This window comes from Molossus molossus, unplaced genomic scaffold (genome assembly GCF_014108415.1).
Source record: "Molossus molossus isolate mMolMol1 unplaced genomic scaffold, mMolMol1.p scaffold_m16_p_10, whole genome shotgun sequence".
Classification (NCBI taxonomy): Eukaryota; Metazoa; Chordata; class Mammalia; order Chiroptera; family Molossidae; genus Molossus; species Molossus molossus.
Genome location: NW_023425345.1, coordinates 92,219,888 through 92,237,850, shown reverse-complemented (window position 1 = coordinate 92,237,850; position 17,963 = coordinate 92,219,888). Strand labels below are relative to the sequence as shown.

Sequence of the window (17,963 nt, the reverse complement as noted above, 5' to 3'; positions counted from 1 at the left end):
CCTGTAGCATGTACGTGTGAGGTGTACAAATCACACACACCCTATTTCTTTTGCTTTTTGGCTTGTTAACATCTTATATAACCATAGTACAACTGTCAAAACCAAAAACTTAACATTGGTGTAATGTTTTTAACCTAACTGTAGACTTTATTTGGATTTTTCCACTAATGTCCCTTTTCTACTCCAATATCCTACATTGCATTTAGTTATCATGCCTGTTTAGGCTCCTCCGACCTGTGACAGACAGTGCCTTAGTTCTTCCTTGTCCCTCATGATCTTTTCAGCATTAAAGAGCACGAATCAGTCGCTTTGTAGAATGTCCTCACTTTAGTTTCGGCCAGTGTTTCCTCACGATGAGATTGAGGTTATGCATTTTTCGCAAGAATACCACATGCGATGCCACGGCCTTCCCAGTACCCCTCCTCAAGGGCTACATGGTTTAAATATTTCTCTTTTTGGCCGAATTTTATGGTTTTAGTAACACACACAATGTGCGCACACGCGCTCTATTAATTTTCTTTGCTGTGCGGCCTGGCATTGGGCTTGGTGATTCTGATGGCAGCGGGGCTGCTCTCTCCGCACTGGCTTCGTGGGGCTTCGAGGAGACGCAGCCTCAGCACAGGGAGGTCTGTTGCACACCAGCAGCCCTTCAAGCTCCTTGACACCGTGGACCAGGAATTTCCGAAAGCCACTGGGTGGCACGTGCTTTGTTTTCTTGTTGCTCCCATGATGAGTGTTGGGCACCAAGATCTGGCCCTTGGATCTTCTGCACACCCTGTTGTCATTGCCTCTGGGTTTCCGCCAGTTACGCTTGATTTTGACACATCGGTCTGACTGGTACTAAGGTGAACTTCTTGGTCCTCTTTTTGATGATCGCGGGCTTCATGAGCGGTCTGAGGGTGGCCATGGTGCTGAGCAGGAGATGGTGCCACCCCCGTAGGCAGTGCTGCGGAAGGGAGCTGCATGTCTCATTATCAGTGATGTCATCCTTGTTCACTTGGAGAAGGTGATGTTGGCGAAATTTTTCCTCTGTAAGATGATTTTTCTCTTGGTAATTAATAAATGTTTTGTGGGAAGATAATTTGAGACTATATAAATATCCTGTTTTTCCTTAAACTTTTATGCACCAGTTTTATCATCCATCAGTGGTGCTTGCCTTCGACAGTTATTATTGTGGTGTTTGCCTAATGGTGATTTTCTGTTTCCCTCATTTCCTCTACATTTATTAATTGGAATTCGTCTGGAAGAGCTGGCCCTTCTCCTGCATTTATTTATTCACTTAGTTATTTTTTATTATTATAGACTCATGAATATTTATATATTATAAAATATGTGACATATAAGTGAATGGATATATGTTATATAATAAATATTATGGGTAGTTATTCTCTTCTTTGGGTCATAGTTATAATTCAACACGTAATTGTTTTGTTGTTCAGATTGCTCCACCTTTGACCGTTGTGAGCTCTTTTAGGTGGCCCCTGTGCCCTGTGACATGCCTTCATCTTTTGTTGAGCACTTCTTTTCTGGCACCACAAGATACTCCAGACTTAGGTCACATTTTTTTTCTGTCACAGCCCTGGAATCAGTCACTTCTCTAAGGAGTCCTGGCTCCATTGCCAGAGAATGGTGTTTAGAGACCCAGATCCGGGCACTGGGTGTGCTCATTGCTCCAGGAGTGTCATTGCTTCTAGGTCCTAGCGGAGAACACAGGAGAGCTCTGTATGCCAACTCCTGCACACACATACCTATATTTATTTCTGTGTCTGTTTACCTGCATTTATATCTTTAAATCATGAGTTTGTACTGATTTTCATTTGCTTTTAATTTGGCAGGTTAGGGGCTAGAAGGAACCTTGGAAATCAGATCCAAATTCCCCTCTCGCGGAGGACAGTCATTGAGAGGATCGGCATTCTGGCTGAGGTCACCTGGCCAGTCAGGGCTGGATTTGGGTCTAGAATTTAGGACTTCTGATGTATTGGTCTGACTGATACCAGGTGAACTCTTGGGTTCTCTTTTTGATGATCTCGGGCTTCATGAGGGGTCTGAGGGTGGCCATGGTGCTGAGTAGGAGATGGTGCCACCTCAGGTAATGTCTCCCCACTGTGTAGGCATCTCTGACTCCAAGGGCATCTTTTGGCAGTAGGTGGATATACTGAGTTGAATAATGTTTCCCCCACCCCCAAATTCATGTCTACTCAGAACCTGTGAGTGTGACAGGTCTTTGCAGATGTGATCAAATTAAAATGAATCATATTGGATTGGGGCGTGCCCTAACCTGATGACTGATACTCTTGTAAGAGGGAAGTCTGGACACAGAAACACACTAAGAAGAGCACCACGTGATGATGGAGACAGAGACTGGATGCTGCTACAAATCGAGGAACACCAGGCTTGCTAGCACCACCAGAAGTGAGAAGAGGCATGGAAGGAATCTCCCTCCCTAGAGCCTTTGGGGGACCATGGCCCTGCTAATGGCCTTGATTTCAGACTTTTAGCCTCCAGAATGTGAAACGATAACTTTCTGTTGTTTTAAGCCACCCATTTTGTGGGACTTTGTTATGACAGCCCCAGGAAAGTCATGCCCTGGAGTTTCTAATGGGTGTTGCTTTCCATCCTTGCATAGATGTAGACAGTTCCTGCCAGGCTCCTCTGTAGCTGATTCTTCTCTCTCACTCTTGAGTGGTCCTAGGCTGGGGCTTTGCCCACGGAGGTAAAAGGGGAGGTTTCATTAGCTATATAGTCAGGGCTCTGCAGTGAAGTTTGTGTTTTAGACAAATTAAGACCCAAAGAGCTTGGATTTGAACAATATCCAGTGATGATATTTGTCTCTTTTCCCTGTTCTCCAAAACCTTTAGGTTACAAGGATAATCTGATTGTCAAACAGTGTTTCTTAGCATTTAATTTGTCTTGTTTTGCTTCCTTGTGTAGCTCAAGGTCACCTCCTAGAAAGCACACATTTTTGTTTTCATGCTTCAAGTTCATCCTGAAGACTCCTTTACTTCCCCCACCCCCATGTGGACACGGTGCACGTCCAGCAGCCCTGGGCATCCTTGGTGGACGGCCTGTGTGTTCACTGCTTGGACAGTGAGGGCCTCCAGTAGGGACCACGCTTACCCATGCCCAACACCCACAGTCTCGCATTTGCCTCCAGACTCTTGAGACCACATCCATCCTTCAGCGGCAGCTCAGGGGCTGTGCTGTCCTGCCTTCCTCACGCGTCAGTCTGCAGTGCCTTTGCCCTGGGTCCTTCGTCTGGCAGCGCTCTCATTTGTGAAATCAGCGTTGTGTGTGGACTTGTTTTGACTCGCCGATTTGATTGCGAGCTTTTCCAGGGCAGAGCCTACTGTACCTAGAAAGTGCCCAACTGGGGTTTGTTATGGGTTTTTCTTCCTTTTTTTTTTTTTATCCTCACCCGAGGACATTTTTCCATTTTTTGTTCAGATAGAGTTGGGGGTTGGAGAGACAGAGAGACAGAGAGACATCGACATGAAAGGGACACATTGAGTGGCTGCCACCCACATAACCCAACCAGGGCCAGGGACACTGCAGCCGAGGTACATGCCCTTAGCGGGAACCGAACCTGGGTCTCTCTGGACTGCAGGCCAACGCTCTAACTGCTGAGCCAAACCGGCCAGGGCTGAATTTTCTTCTTTATATCCGAGGGAAGAGATACTCCCATCTCAATACATCTTGATGAGTTTGAGCTGAAGATTCCGAGCTACTTATGGGGAAACTGAGTCCCAGAAAAAGAGAAGCAACAGTACATACGCAGTGAGGTCAGGAAGGGCAGGGACCAGGTGTCCTTAGCTTCCCATCAGTCCTCTCTGCCAAGATCAGCCTGTCCTCTCTTTCCTCATTTTTCTGTCCAGATGGCTGGGGGAGGCATGGCTGGCATCAGCCAAGGTGATGTATAACCACATGGGGCTCGGAGCAGAGAGGGCTAGGACCATTAGGGGTGTCAGGCTGGGAAATCGGAAATTAAAGGCCTGGCGTCACGGCCAGCAGAGCCTCCCCCGGTACAGTGTTCTGAATTCACCTGCGGTGGCCTTCATCAGCGTGGGCACAGGGGAGGGAAGGGCTCTTGGCAGGCTGGAGAGACAGATGGGCCGCAGGCACTGGGCCTGGGCCTGTGAGCGAGCTACATACAGGGCACTCGGGACCTGGTGCCGGGCTTCCATTATCAAGCTCCTGCGGCGTCGTTCTGAGAAACTTTCTCCACTTCGAAGTTGTGCCGGGCAAGCCAGTTCCCCTCTCGGGTCTCAGTCTCCTCATCTGTGAAATGAGCAGGCAGGACCAGATGACTGAGGTTTGTAGGCCCTGACGTAGCCTAGATCTATAACCTGCGGTCGCCAGGAGAGTGGTGGCGGGGTTGTGGACCATGGCAGAGTGGCAGACAGGGCTCAGGATGCCAGAGCCTTGGAGGAGGCCGGCTTCCCCAGACGCCTGCGCCCTGCGGGGCTGCGCCGGCACTGAGGGCAGGAAGAGGTCTTGGAGATGACGGTCTCTGAAAAGGCAGAAAAGAGGACTCTTCTTTCTCCACAGTCCTTGGCAGTCTGTCTGTCATTCCATCCACATATCCATCTTCCCTCCACGTCGTTACGCAGCACGGAGCGCAGCCGTGAATACGAGGAGGGCATCCTTTCGTGGAGCCTCGGGCTAACTGAGGAGACAGCACGGGACAAACGACTGCAGAAGTAATGACTCGCACTTGGGTTAACTTCGCACTTTGTGCGCTTCTTCCTTGATTTTGCTCTTCTGTTCCCACCACTGCCTTCCTCTTCTCCTTCCTTACCCCACACCACTGCTTTGTGTCCATGGCCTTTCTTCACCTCTCTAACGCCAAGACCTTCCTGAGATCCTGGGTTCTGTCAGGCCAGAAACTCAGAAAGCCCTGGGTTTTGACCTTTGTCTTTGCGCGGAGAATTCCCTAGGGGAGGGGAGGGCGGGGCCTGTCTTTCCTGCACCCGTTGCCCTGGGCCCCGCGGCTGCTGAGGGGTAATAGGTTGTCAGCTTTGGAGTCAGACGTCTCTGGGTTTGTGTTCAGACTGTGGCCCTTACCAGGTTGTACCAGTCACGTGCCTTCTCTGTAGTTTCCTCATCTGAAAAATGAGTTTAACTACATTCACCTTGCAGCATTTCTTTTATCAAATGGGTAAAGGGAAGTGAAAGTAGCTTGGTGGTGGCTTGAGTACAGAGGCGCTTGATTAAAGCTGGCTGTCTCACCTCCCTCTGGGTTTGCGGTCCAGTGTGTTTGAGCCAGGGCCGGAGGCAGAGGGGCCCTGGCCCTCTGCAGGGCAGACTTCAGCTGAAGCGGACAGCAGGAGGGTAGCCGTGCTCCCTGCCCTGGGACACCGTGCAGCTAGGAAAGGCCAGGAGCCCGCCAGGGGCTGGAGAGAATGACAAACGTCCCATGAATCCCAAGAATGAAGCATGGTGTGACAGCTGCCTGCTGCATCCTGCCGCTGGGGCCAGGAAGACCCTCACTGAGGGGCGCAGCCTCAGCTGGAGCCTGCTGGAGCCACCGTCCTGGTGTCCCCCTGAAGCAATGGAAGTGGCCCCTCCCCCCAGAGTTGCCCACCCCCTCACTCCTTGTCCCCTTGCGGATTCAGGCTGAGCCACCTGGGGCCCGATCCGCCCTTGAGGAGCGCGTCTCCTAGACTGGTGCTGCCATGGTGGAGCTCTGTTTTGCAGTAGTCATTAGTTACATGTGGCTATTGAGCATTTAAAATGTGTACCTCGCCCTGGCCGGTGTGGCTCAGCGGTTAGAGCGTTGGCCTGCGGTCCAGAGAGACCCGGGTTCGGTTCCCGCTAAGGGCACATACCTCGGTTGCAGTTTGTCCCCGGCCCGGGTTGGTCATGCGGGTGGCAGCCACTCGACGTGTCCCTTTCACGTTGACGTTTCTCTCTCTCTATCCCTCCTGCTCTGTCTGAACAAAAAATGGAAAAATGTCCTCGGGTGAGGATACAAAATATAAATAAATAAATAAAATAAAACGTGTACCTGAGGAACTGAATTTTTAATTGTATTCCTTTCTAACTAATTAAAATTTAAATGTAAGTGGCCACGTGTTGCTAGTGGCTGCCATGCTGGACAGTACTCTTCTGCACCAACGGTTGTCACTTGCGGCGTGGCCACACACTGCCCGGTCGCCTGTGGTGTGAGGTGTGTTATGAGTAATTTGCTCTGATAAGAAATCGCTGAACTGTGTGAACGGCTTACATGTATGTTGGGCATGGGTGTCAGACAGAGGGCTGGCCCTTGGGGTCTGGTCTGGGCATGTTGGGAGCTCAGTGCGGTGTCTGGGTGCCAGGGCCTCGTGTCTAGGGAGGCCCCGCAGGACCAGGGGGTATTTGGAGCAGCTGTTCCTTGGAGGAAAGGGATGAGGGCATCATTTCATGAGTCCACTTCGCAGGAGAGGGAGGAGACGTGAGAGACCATCGAGCCTAGCACCTAGCATGCTCACTTTACAGATGAAGAAACTGAGGCCCACAAACATCCGAACCCATCATGGACCAGGATCTGGGTCCTCCACTTCTAGGAACTACCCTGTAAAGCAGATATTACCATCTTCATTCTGTAGTCAAGGTGACCAGAAACCAAAGTCATGACGCTTTTTAGTGGAATCAAGACTGCTCCCAAGTCTGTCAAGGGTCACGAGCTTAATTTGTGACAGAGCCCATGTCCACTGACCGTCAGGCCAGTACTCCTGACTGCGGATCATGGCATTGCCCTCCACCACGTTGGGCTGGGGTCAGGACTCTGGGCTTCTTCCTCCACCACCCGTGGCCTGTGGGAGGCCAGTGGTGGGGCCTCAGCTCCCCTGTGGAGGGGTGTGGAGTGTTTGCACGGAGCATGGCTGCGGCAGTGTGGGGCTGCCTTCTCCAGGCCTGGGAACCACGGGGCCTGCAGCCACACCACTGAATGACCCTGCTTTTTGTGGAATCCAGACACCTGCCTGCCTGAGGACCAGGAGGGGCAGGGAGCAAGGTCAGAGGGGAGCTGAAGGCTCACATCCCAGTCCTGAAAGAGAAGTGCGCAGAGGAGACCTGTCTCTCTCCTTCCTCTGCAGCTCTGGCTGGGACTCTGCCCGGCAGGGGAGGGGCCCTCCCTCTGTCCAGCTGTTGTCCACCTCCCTCCCCTCACAGCTGCAGCTGTTTAGCTCCATCAGTCTCATCCAAGGCTAGGTGGAAGGAGGGGGATAAGGGAAGAGGGGGCCTCTCGGGTGTGTTGGCCAGGTGACTTTGGTTTCTGCCTCTAAGAGGTGTCTCCCATTGCTGAGGGAGAGGACTCAGGATGGTGTCGGTCCCAGTTCCTGCGTAAATGGTGGGGTGTAGGTGGCTCAACTTTCAGACTCAGCATTAATTCCTCTGGGAGGGCCACACTTATTGAAAAGAATAGGAATAGTTAAATTCTTCCTTCATCCTCTCTTGGGACTTAAACTCTCCTAACTGTCTTCCTTTGCTTGGTACTTCTTAGCTTTGCTCTAATTTTCATGAATGAATAAATAAATGGCTCCTTTCAATCCCAAGGACAGGGAGATGGGCACAGGTCTGAGAAGAAGGGGATGGGGTCTCTGTTCCTCCTGGCCTGGTGATTTGACATTGTTGAGACTTTGTGTTTGGGGTTCAGACTTGGGGTATATGAGCTGTCAGAGAACAACTGTGTCTTGTTCTCCGTGTCTGGACAGAAGGCGTGGAGATGTCTGTCCTGGCATTAGCATTGCCTGTAGCCAAATGTGTGCCTGGCCTTGTTCTCTCTCCCCCCCGAAATCTAGCTGAGGCCCCGAAGGCTCTAGTACCCTATCTTCTTTAGGAACTAAAGGGAAAGGAGTTAGTACTCTTTCTTGGACAGACCTCAGTTTGCCAACCCATGGAATGGGGAGAAGCATTGCCACCCGGTTTCAATCCAATAGGATTTGCATAAAAATGGATTTGAGCTCTTTGGAAAAGAGGCCGTAGGAGAGAGTCACTTGTTTTTATTTCTTAGCTTCATCCGGTCCCAGCACATGACTGAACGGGTGTTAGCCAAGTAATATACATTAGTGATCCCAGACTGGCTTGAGTTAGGGACATCTGGGAAGCTTTTTAATAATTCAGACTCCTGGGCCCCCAGCCCAGATCTTCTGAGTCTGAAATGCTGGGAGTGGGGCAGGAATCTGTGTTGTGGAAAGTTTTCCAGATGATTTCAATGCAAAGTTAGGTTTGGGGAGGTCCAGCTCTTCTGCTTGTGAGGAGAAATCTGGTGAGCAATACTGTAAGGACTTCCTCTGCAGCGTGCCTGACTTGGGGGAGCGCTTGTTCGCGCTTCCCTCCCTTGATCCATTTCTGGCTGGCATCGCGTCTGCTGTGCCCGATGCAGCCCCGGGCAGAGGGCTGCAGGCGGAATTTGGTGGAGTGCTCTACCCACAGGGAGTGCATAGTCTGTGGGGGACACAGGCAAAAACAGCAACAATTATAATGAAACATGAAAGGTGGGGTGTTGCAGGCACTCACTGGGGCTACTACCTCGGCATCAGTTCCTCTGCCAGAGTTACGGGCTTGTTTACACTTTCTGTGTCTACTTGAACAGGAAGGGACCTTAGCAATGTCTCAGTCATCCCTTTATTCTTACACAGGGGCAGCTGGTGCCTAGAGAGACTAAGAGGCTTGACTAAGGCCACCTGGTGAGCTAAGCTTTGTTGTTGCTGAGGGAGAGGCCTGGGGTAAGGAGGGTTTACTTTTGGACGAACTGCATCAAGAACCCCCAAATGAGCATGGATGTCTGGACTCGGAGGTGCACACAGACCTGGCGTCAGTCACATCACAGAGTGCCTCGTGCAGATTCGCAGATTTCTGGTCTGCAGTATTAGGATAATATGCCCACTTTGCTGCAGGTTGTTAGGACTGGAGCTATCATGTGCTTGGTCTGTGCTGACTGCTCAATTAATGCTAGTTTTTCTTCACCATTTAATTTGATCTCTTAAGTGAAGACAGCATGTTTTTCTGGCCTCAATTTTCTGAGCTCTCCTTCTAGCTGGGGGTTGCCTTAAGCTAATTCCCACTTAAGGGTTGATTTCAGGGTGCCAAGTTTCAGGCACTGCGGGAGAACATTCGCTACCCCTTCCTCACCCTGGGCCTGGCCTGGCCTTGGGGAGTCCAGCCCCCTCTTGTGCCTTTTAACTCAATACTCCCTGCACAGCCCCATTCAAATCGCTGGAGCACTCTGGATGCCTTGTTTCTCAGTCAGACTCCTTCATCCAAGCCTTTGTCCTTCCGCTCACTCCACATTAAACTCTTGTCAACATTTTTTCCCAATGAAGTTCTTCCTCCCCCGGCACCGTCCCCAGTCTCCAGCTGGCTTCTCTAGCCAGGGACACAATTGGATTGCAATTGCGAGCACTTCCTGGAGATCAGGTCCTTGGAGACTGTAACAGTCCAGGAGTGTTTCTGGCCACCTATTCCTGTGGTTAGCGGAGGCCGCGCGTCCCGCACACTCTCACACCCACAGGCCCGCGGAGCGCATGCGTGCCCGAAGCTTCCAGGGGGGCCCGCCTTTGTATCGCATTACCTATGTCACCGTTTCTGGATTTGCTGATTACAGGCTCTGGAGGGGTCTCCCCCCGCCCCCTCCACTGTACGCAATTGGGCACGGAGCCCTTCTGGGGTGGATTTGGGTAATGGCTAGGCTGCATTCCTTCCATTCTTTTCTCACAGGAAAAAGTGCCTGGACATAGCCCTCTGGTAGGGATTGCTTACAGGAGGAGGGGCCAGCTTCAGCCACTGGCCTTCACATTTGGTCCCTCTTGGCTCTCTCCAGCCCTTCCCTACCATTTCCCCTTGAGGCAGATGCTACCAGCTGGGTAGTCATGAGGTTGCCAGTGCCCTTCAATGGGTTTACGGACCTGACCAGCTGGGCCACCCGCTTCCCACCCTTCTTGTTGGGATTGTGGCCCCATTCCTGGGGACTTCCTACCGCCAATACTGAACAGAACAGAGCAGCAATACATGCAATTTCCCCCGCTTCCTCCTTCCTTTTCTTTTTCCATTTTTTATTTAAATAAAGCCAGTTTTTGGAATTGAAAAGTAAAAGACCAACAATGGAGTGTAAGTGAATTTCCTTGCAAATGGGATGCCCTGCTGGATTTGGGTGTGTTTCATAGTGGGAATCTCTCCCCAGGGAGTCTGATCCATTGGAAAGTGTATGTAAGAAAGTTTCTCTTCCTGTTTTCCAGGGCACCGGCTCTTTCTCACAGTTTACAAAAAGGCAGCTGCCACCTAATGTCCCTCAGCACCTGGCCATCAGGAGGCCACTGTGGGGTCAGGTCTTCTGGTTGTCCACATGGCCCACTCAGCTCCTCCTTTGCCTGCCTGGGTTCCACCACAGCATTCTGGCCTGCTGCCATGCCGGCCCCTCCTTTGGGAAGGTGTTTCAGTGGTCATCCTGGGTGAGCGGCCTCTTCCCTGAACCTGGCCCTTAAGTCTCCACATTGGACACAATGAGACATGACTTGAAAAGATAGGGCTGCGCCCTGGCCAGTGCGGCTCAGTTGATTGGAGCATCGTTCCATATCCCGAAAAGTTGCAGGTTCGATTCCCGGTTGGGGCACATGCCTAGGTTGCGGGTTTGATCCCTGGTTGGGGCCCATACAGAAGGCAACCAATAGATGTTTCTCTCTCTAAAATCAGTAGGCATATCCTCATGTGAGGATTGAAAAGAAAAGATAGGACTGGTGTGGCAGCCTCCAGCCTGGACGCCCTCAGAGCCGTCTTATCTCACACGCAGCAGAAGATAGGGCTCTGAGACCACTGCACACAAGAGGGCCGAGGAGCAGCGGCCACACACGTGAGGGTGGGGCAGGCGGTGTCTGCTCCGTGAGGAGTGAACTTCCTTTTGTAGTGCGTGCATGTTGGGGGTGGTGGTGTGGGGAGCGCCTTCTTGGAAGCTCTCCCAACTCTGCAGACTGATTTGTGCCTACCCACCCCATGGTATCAAGAAGGCCCCGAGCAAAGGAGACATTTTCCATTTACCCCTCACCATTATCTGGATTAGGATTGTGCTAGTTTATATTAGGGTCAGGAGTGGGCTGGGCATTTAAAAAAAATACTTATCGTATAATTAGTGTTGTACGATGAGAGTACAAATAAAAGGAATGGGGGGGAAAAGACACCTCGCAAACGTGCCAGCACCTCACAAACCTGCCAACTTTCCATTTTCTATGACGCCTTCAGTCTGTATTTTCTTGCAAACATAATTTTCACATGGTTATTGTCATAATGTAAATAGAATTTTGCATTCTATTTGCTTTATTTAATATTCTACCACAGCTACATAATAGTCACAATTAGACTTTTAAATGTCTACACAGTAATCGTTGAGTTCATCAATTTTCCTATTGTTGAACATTTAGCTTGTTCACCATTTTTAAATTTACTTTGCAGATACTGCATTAATATATACCAATATATTATATTAATAATATGTGTGTTTATGTGTGTGTGAGTGTATATATGTGTGTCTATGTATGTGTCTTTTTTTTTTTTTCTGTCTCTTTTTTTGTTCTTCCCCATCTGTATTATTTTCTTAAGATGAGATAAGAAGCCAAGCATTCTTCCTAGAGTATGGGAGATCTCATTCCGGGTTGTTAAATACCAGCCAGAAGTCAGGTGCCTGAGAACAGCCACAGGATTAGCTCAGATCTTGGTCTAAATCTGTCCTTACAAACTACCTGGGAATGAGTTAGGCAGCAGAGTCCCCGTTTTAAAGGCTGGTAATTCTCCATTTTTGTGTGTCTCAGGCTCTGAAGCCTGCTGGCCTGGATATATAGATTTTGACTGTATGGTTTGACTCATTCATTAATTCCCTAGGTGCACTTCTTCATCTGACCCCATTCAAAGCAAGAGAAATAGATCTGGCTCTCACCTTCAGGGATCTTGTGGTCTGAAATGACCACAGGCTCACCCATTAAATTACATTCAACCAGACTTGATGCAAAGCTGAGAACTCAGATGAGTGAAACGAGTCAGGGTGGTGGGTCTGTGACAGACTGAAGACATGCACCCCATCTGTAGGTCTGCCTGCTGTTCAGATCCAGCTGATTGGCACCCCACCAAAATGAGCCTGGGATTGCTGGATCTTCCATTTTTCAAGGGAAGCTTGAATTCCCTGATTTTGGGTAAAATCTCCCGATTTTTAATTGTTGGTGACTAAAAAAACAATTTAAATATGGTGGAGACCAAACAAAGCATATCTGTGGTTTAGGGTGCCAGTTTGTGACCTGTATATGTATAATGGCCTTTATGTACAATGGGTAAATTGTTATGCTGGGCATTTTGGGGTGTCGAAGGAGCATAGAGCTATAAAGGTGATAAACATCATGGGAAAGGGGAGTGACTTGCACACAGTTACAACGTGAAGCTTTATGATTGGTGATGAGAGAGACGGACCAGCTGCTCTGGGAATGCTCGGGCAGGGACAGTTGATTCTGTCCTGCGGATTTAGGAAGTCATCACGAGACGGCCACTCCTGCACTTAGAACTAACTGAGACATTGTGAAGTATTTGGTCTCTGTACACCCTCCCAGTCAGTGATGAGACAGGGTGTCTGTGTCTGTCCGTCTGTCTCAAGTAAGACACCACGTCTTCATTTCCTAGTTCCTCCAGCAAGTCCTTTGAGAGGAGGTAGGCCTAGATGAGAGAGGGCTTGAAGCATAGAGTCGGAACCGGGAAAATGTGTTAGGTGGGTGCTGAGTAAATGGCCTTTCCTTTGCTTTCCCATCCGTGCAGTGAGGGAAATCGTCCCCCATGGGCACTTAGCGAGTATTTATTGTAGGCACACGGGAGGCAGAGTTGCCAGGAACCGCCCTCCCCGCCCTCCCCACCTTCCCCCTGTCTCTCCTCTGAGAGCTGTAGAGAAGATAAAAGTGCTTTGAACTCCTCAGGTAGAGAAGGGACTTGAAGATGCCAGCACCACTCCGTGGTTTCCCCAGATGACAGCCATGACTTATGACAGCCGTGACTTATGAGCCTAGTGATACTTAAGAAATATGACTTGCTAGAGAAATAAACACCTTGTGTTATTTATTATTTATTTAAAAAACAAAGCTTTCCTCAGCTGGGCGGTTTCAGATCACCGACAATGTCAGGTTCAATTCTTTTTGGTTAATAACAGGTCGGTGTCCTTAGCAGCTTGTGTCAGGAGCATCACGGTGTTTGTCTGGGTGTACCTTTGGCATGTGATGACTACACGAGAGGAAGGGGACGTGGTATTGAAGAATCAAAACATTGTGCTGTGTCTGGGCCCAGATCTTGTGGACAATAGTAAAGAACAGTGGCCTTCTGCTCTGGCCTCTGTTGGCTCAGTGGTTAGAGCATCGGCCCGTGCACTGAAGGGTCACAGGTTCTCGGTCAAGGGCACATACCTGGTTTGCAGGTTCCATCCCTGGCCCCAGTTGGGGAGCATGCAGGAGGCAACCAATCAATGTTTCTCTCTCTCTCCCCGCCTCTTTCTCTCTCCTTCTCTCCCACTCCCTCCTTCTTTCTCTTCCTTCCACGCTCTATAAAATAAAAAAATCAATGGAAAAATTGTCCTCAGATGAGGATTAAAAAAAAAAAAGAGAGAGAACAGTGGCCTTCTTGGTGCTGGGCACTATGCTAGAGGCTTTACCTACATCCTCTCGTGTAAGCCCCTCCAGGACTGAGGAAGTGAGGGGCAGCAGGTGGGGAACCCCAGGGCTTGGGGGAAGGTGCTCATGGAGATGGCCGCTGTCTCCTGATGGGATGGACGCTTGGAGTGTAGAATCCAGGTGAGACTTGGGCTTTGTTGCTAAGAGTCTGTGGAATCAACCTTGGACCGAGAGCATCCTGGAGGAAGTGACAGTGGGTCAGCAGTGTGGAAGGGCTGGGGTGTCAGGCTGGGCTGGTTGGGAGGGCTTTCGGGAGGGGAAGGGCCTGGCAGGAGGGCCCCAATTTTGAGGTGAAGTCTAACTGACTCGAGGGCCACCACATTTTGATCTTGAGTAACTACGTTACTGGTAAGGACAGTAATACCCTTGCAGTGCTGAGTATGAATTCCCCCACAGAGTCTATGGGGAGCAGGTGAGAATGGGGAGAGCAACTTTTATTATTTCCACTTAATTCCCATAAGTGTGGTTTAATTTTTTTTGTTTGTTTATCTTCACCTGAGGACATCCTCAGATAGAGCAGGAGGGAGAGAGGGAGGAAGAAAGAGAGAGAAACATCTACGTGAGAGAGACACACCGCCTGGCTGCCACCCACACGACCCCAACCAGGGCCGGGGCCAAACTGCAACCGAGGTACGTGCCCTTAGTGGGAACCGAACCCAGGACTCTCCGGTCCACGGGTCGACGCTCCAACCACGGAGCCAGACTGGCCAGGCGGGTGTGGTACAGTTTGAAGAACAGGGATTCCGAAGGTAGGCAGCGCTGGTTTTAGCATAGCCTTCTGCACTTGCCTGATCTATTTAACCTCTGGACCCCAGTTTCTCCGTCTGGAATGTGGGGAGACTAACACTGCACAGGGTGTTTTGTAAAGGATAAAGACCTAAAATTGTTCTTGGCACAAAATAGACACTGAATAATTAATAGTAGCTGCTATTGTTGTCAGTGCAGAGTAAGAAACTGAGGCTTAGAGAGGTCAAGTGTCTTGCTCAAGGTCACAAAGTTGGTAAAGGAAGCTGGGACTTGACCCAAAGCCTCCCCAAGGCTTTTTATGCTGTGTTCTCCCGTCTGTGTACCTGGGCCTTTCCTTTCCCTCCTTGATCGGGGACACTTGGCAGACAGCAGGCAGGCAGGCCCGCTGCCGTCCAGGGTTTATGCCTGAATCGTAAGTTATGGGCCCGTCCCTGCATTACGTATGATTATAGGGTGCTAACAGAGCAGCACACCCTGTTAAAAACGATTAGCAAGAACATGCCAGGGCTTTTGTTCACCAAGCAACTCCATTGTGCTCCTCTCCTCTTCCTCACCCCTCCCTTTATCTTCTAAAAAAAAAAGAAGAAGAAGAAGAAATGGAAAAGATGAAGGGCTGTCAGCACCGGATCATAACACAGGCCCCAGGAGTTGGCGGCTTTTCAGTGCCTGCAGAATTCCCTCCTCTCCTTGCTTTCCGAAGTCTAATTAAGATCCGTGAGCCCCCGAAAGGCAGGAGCTTCCTGCTTCCCTGTCTCTCATTGGCTCCTTCCCTTCAGCTCTGTTACCAGCCTCCCCGTCCTGTGAAGGCCTCGGGCAGGAACTACTGAAGTGGCCACCCAGTCCAGCAGCTGGCCGGAGCCACCTTTCTCTAGCACTCCTCAGGCGATGTCACACTCCTGCCCCAGAACCCTCAGCGACTCCCAGTTCCTTTGCCCAAGTCCGTGCTCTGAGTGTAGCACAAAGGCTCTCCAGAGCCTGCCTTCAGCCTGCCTTTGCTCTGCTATCCCCGCTGCTGCTTGTGTAAAGCACATGCTTCTACTGCGCCGGCCAACATGCTGTCTCCTGAACAGGTCTGGAAATTACCTGCCTTTGGTCCTGCGGCTCCTTTCGCTTGCAGAGTCCTCACCCAGGTGGACTTAGACCCATTCTTCAGGGATCAGTTGAAGTGCCACCTCTTCTGTAGGCCACATCTTGCTCAGGAACATGGTCCTCTTTCACCTGGCACACAAAAGCTACGGCATTAATGTCGCTCGCGGACTCTGCTTGTCACTCCGCATGTCTCTTCCAGGGCCTCTCCAGCGTTGTGCTGTCCGTCCCCCTCTCCCCACATGCTGTGGAGCGCATTCACTCCTCAACTGCACATGATCTAACAGCCTAGGCATTTTCTTTTTAAGTGTAAAATTGTCTTTTTCCATCATTGTCTGTTTAGTGTATGAGCCCTGGAGGCTAAGGCGGCAGGAGGGTGTAGTAGAAAAAGCACGAGGCGTGGGCAGGGCCTCGAGTTCTACTCCCAATGCTGCCTCTGGCCAACCGTGACTCCGGCAAGTAGCTCCCCTTCTCGGGGCCTCAGTTTCCCATTTGCAAAACAATGGGTTGGACTATCTAATCTCTCAGATTTGTGGATGGGATTTTTATTTTTTTAAATCCTCACCCGAGGATACTTTTTTCCCCATTTATCTTCAGATAGAGTAGCAGGGAGGGAGGGAGACAGAGAGAGAGAGAAACACTGATGTGAGGGAGACACTTTGACCGGCCGCCTCTCGCACAACCCCCACCAGGGCCAGGGGTGAACCGAAAACCAGGTACCTGCCCTTGACCGGAATTGAACCTGTGACTCATTGGTCCATGGGCTGATGGTCTAACCTCTGAGCCAAACCAGCCAAGGCTCAACACAGCTTTTTAAAAATCCCATCCACAGCTCTGGCCAGTTAGGTTCAGTGGTTAGAGCATCGGCTCACGGACTAATGGGTCCCGGGTTCAATTCCGGTCAAGGGCATGTACCTCAGTTGCAGTTCATCCCTGGCCCTGGTTGGCGTCGTGCAGGAATAGCCTGTTGATGTGTCTCTTTCACATCAATGTTTCTCTCTCTCTCTGTCTCCCTCCCTCCCTCCTACTCTATCTGAAGATAAATGGGAAAAAAGGATATTCAGGTGAGGATAAAAAATTTTTTAAAAAGTTGTGTTGAGATGTAATTCAGGTACCATAAAATTCTTCCATTGTTATGGGCTGAGTTATGTGCCTCTCCCATTCACATATTGAAGGCCTAACCCCTTGTATCTCAAAACGGCTGTATTTGGAAATATAGTCTTCAAAAAGGTAATTAAAGTTAAATGGGGGTCATTGTGGTTGACTGCCTAATCCAATATGACTGGTCCTTTAAGGAGAAATTAGGACACAGACATGCAGAAGAAGGGCCATGTGAAGACACAGGGAGAAGAAGACCATCTCCAAGCCCAGGAGAGAGGCCTCAGAGTGAAACCAAACCTGCCAACACCTTGCTCTCGGACTTCTAGCTTCCAGAACCACGAGAAGATAAATTCCTGTTGTTTGAACCACTCGGTCTGTGGTACTCTGTTATGGTAGCCCTCGCAAACGAATACACTTACTTCATGTATAACTCAGTAGTTTTGTATGTTCACAGAGTTGTATAACCATCACCATAATCTGTTTTTTGAACGTTTTATTACCCTCCAAAGAAACCCCATTACCCATTAGTAGTCACTGCTCATTTCTCCCCAACCTTCTCTCCATCTCCTGCCATGGGCAACACTAGTTCAGGTTCTGTTTCTATGGACTTGTCTTTTCTGGACATTTCTTATAAGTGGAATTATATAATATAGTATCTTTTGTGATTGGCTTCTTTTGCTTAGCAGAATGTTTTCGGTGTTTGCCTATGTTGTAGCATTTGTCCACACTTCATTCCTTTTCATTGCTGAACTGTAATTCACTGTATGGGTATGCCACCTTCTGTTCATCCATTCATCACTTGATGGACATGGGTTGTTTCAGTTTTCTGGCTATCATGAATAAAGCTGCAGTGATGATTTGTGTACACGTTTCCGTGTGGACATGTTATCATTTCTCTTGGTTGTATACCCAGGAAAGGAATTGCTGGGTCATGTGCTAACTCTATATTTAACTTTTTGAGTAACCACCACACTGTTTTCCAAAACAGCTGTACCCTGTTTCATTCCCATTAGCAATATCTAAAGGATTCCAATTTTTCCACACCTTTGTCAACACTTGTTATTATCTGTCTTCTTATAGCCACCCTTGTGGCATCTCACTGTGGTTTTGATTTGTATTTCTCTGATGATGAATAATGTTGAGCACCTGTTCATGTACTTATTTGCCATTTGTATATTTTTTTGGAGAAATATTAATATACTTTGACTATTTTTAAATTGAATTCTTTATCTTTTGATTATTTAGTTGTAAGAGTCCTTTATATATTCTGGATATAAGCTCCTCATCAGATACATGATCTGCAAATATTTTCTCATATGGGTTGTCTTTTCATTTTCTTGGTGGTATCTTTGCAGCATAAAAGTT

General features: G+C 49.4%; 1 protein-coding gene and 1 pseudogene across 2 annotated transcripts in view; one reads left to right on the top strand and one right to left on the bottom strand.

The window, feature by feature from the left end:
• Nucleotides 1-17,963, top strand: part of TSPAN9 (tetraspanin 9) — a 194,041-nt gene that overhangs the window by 55,993 nt on the left and 120,085 nt on the right. The gene's annotated exons all lie outside the window — the stretch shown is intronic.
• On the bottom strand, nucleotides 510-907 carry LOC118624033 (annotated as a pseudogene).